The sequence below is a fragment of the Gregarina niphandrodes genome, assembly GCF_000223845.1.
Source record: "Gregarina niphandrodes unplaced genomic scaffold scaffold00054, whole genome shotgun sequence".
Taxonomy (NCBI): Eukaryota; Apicomplexa; class Conoidasida; order Eugregarinorida; family Gregarinidae; genus Gregarina; species Gregarina niphandrodes.
This window is the reverse complement of record NW_011645821.1, coordinates 46,351-47,906: the sequence shown is the minus strand read 5'-3', so window position 1 is coordinate 47,906 and position 1,556 is coordinate 46,351.

The window sequence follows — 1,556 nt, the reverse complement described above, 5'->3', positions numbered from 1 at the left end:
TAGCCGTCTCGACCGGGATCGTGTCTCCTGAGAGCGGTATCCCTGCCCGTTTCCTGTCCGCTTCCTGCAACAGGCTCATGTCGGCTCCGGTGTCCACTAGGAAATCTAGCGGTGCCTGCTCTACCAGGGCTCTCACGCAAAAGGGGGCTGGTCGGCCGGTCCCTTCCCTGTTGAGGCATTAGCCCGTGCCTCTAAGGCTTCCAGTCTCTCCAAGAGCCTTTCCATGTCCGCTGCGCCGTCGGTCCTCTTGGTGGCATCCGTTCGGTTACCTGGGGGCCTATTCTCCTTCCTGCGGTGCGCGTCCTTTCTGCGCTTGTTGTCCCAACGGCCCTTTTCTGTTTGGATTATCTCCCTGGCGGTGGTGAGTCTATCCCCTGTGGTCACGTCGCCACCAGCTCTCACGAATATGGTCCCACTCTTCGTTACGGAGTGCATGGCACGTCCATAACTATCCTTGTAGTACCGAGTGGGGCACACGTGGGTGAGTGTACCCTCCGCAGGTGGTGCAGACAGGTGAGCCGACTTACACCTCGCCTAGCTGTTCTTCTTCGACCATCTCCGATGGTTGCTCTACGGGCGATTGTTGGACGTTTACTGCCGGGTTTAGAACGGCCAAGACACGCGTCTGTGCTTCGAGGTTGATGCACACGCTGTCAACCACGTCTAGGAGTGACTTTCCCCTGACCGACATATTCGTATACCACGTCCGCCACTGGGGTGACGCGGCGCGCCTAATACGCATGTCGAGCCCTGCGCGGGTTATTGCCTCCGTGAGACCCCATCTACGCGCTAGTCTCACATAGCGGGCAATTCTAGCTAATAACACGTCGGAGAGCTGCACGAAGTCGCTCGGCAAGACCGTCAGCGCCGGGACATACGCCTCCACGGCATATGTCGACGTCGGAAAGAGAAGACGCGCTATGTGCGAAATGAACTGTTCCACCGGTATGCCAGGGCCCCGGTCTACCCTTGCGAGGCGCTGTCGCTTCGCGGGAGGTATTTGCGCCCAAAGCGCACCTCTATCATACTTTCTTCGTCGATCTTGTGGGCCGCGCGGTTGACTAAGCCCACCATTTCGTCGACCCAGTCTTCGAAGTGCTCCTCATTGTCGACTCCCATCGGCGGCAAGGGCTGCGCGGTGACCTTGGCGATCTAGTCATCCTTTGCAGACTGTTTTGCGATGACTCTCGTGTTCGCGAACCGCGATTCCTCGATGAAGCCTACGTCCGCAGCAACCCATCCAGTAGCGATCGCCATTGGTGTGTCCTGTTGGCCACTGGGGGACGGCCTGCTAATGATGAGCTCGTCGTCTGAGTCGCGGAACAGGGGTATCGCGTTAGGAGTGTGTGTCGCCATGTTGCCCTCTGTCTCCCTTGTATCAAAAACCCCGTTGTCGGCCCGTTGGTGCGCTGGCTTCGGTAGAGCAAAGACACAGCGACCAACAGTAATAAGAGAGAAGAAGGGAGGCAAGGGAAGCGGCCGAAGCAGCACTGCGGATGGCTACGAATATTGCAGAGACACCGGGTTCTATCGTTCGAAGCCCGAAGAGCGGCCAG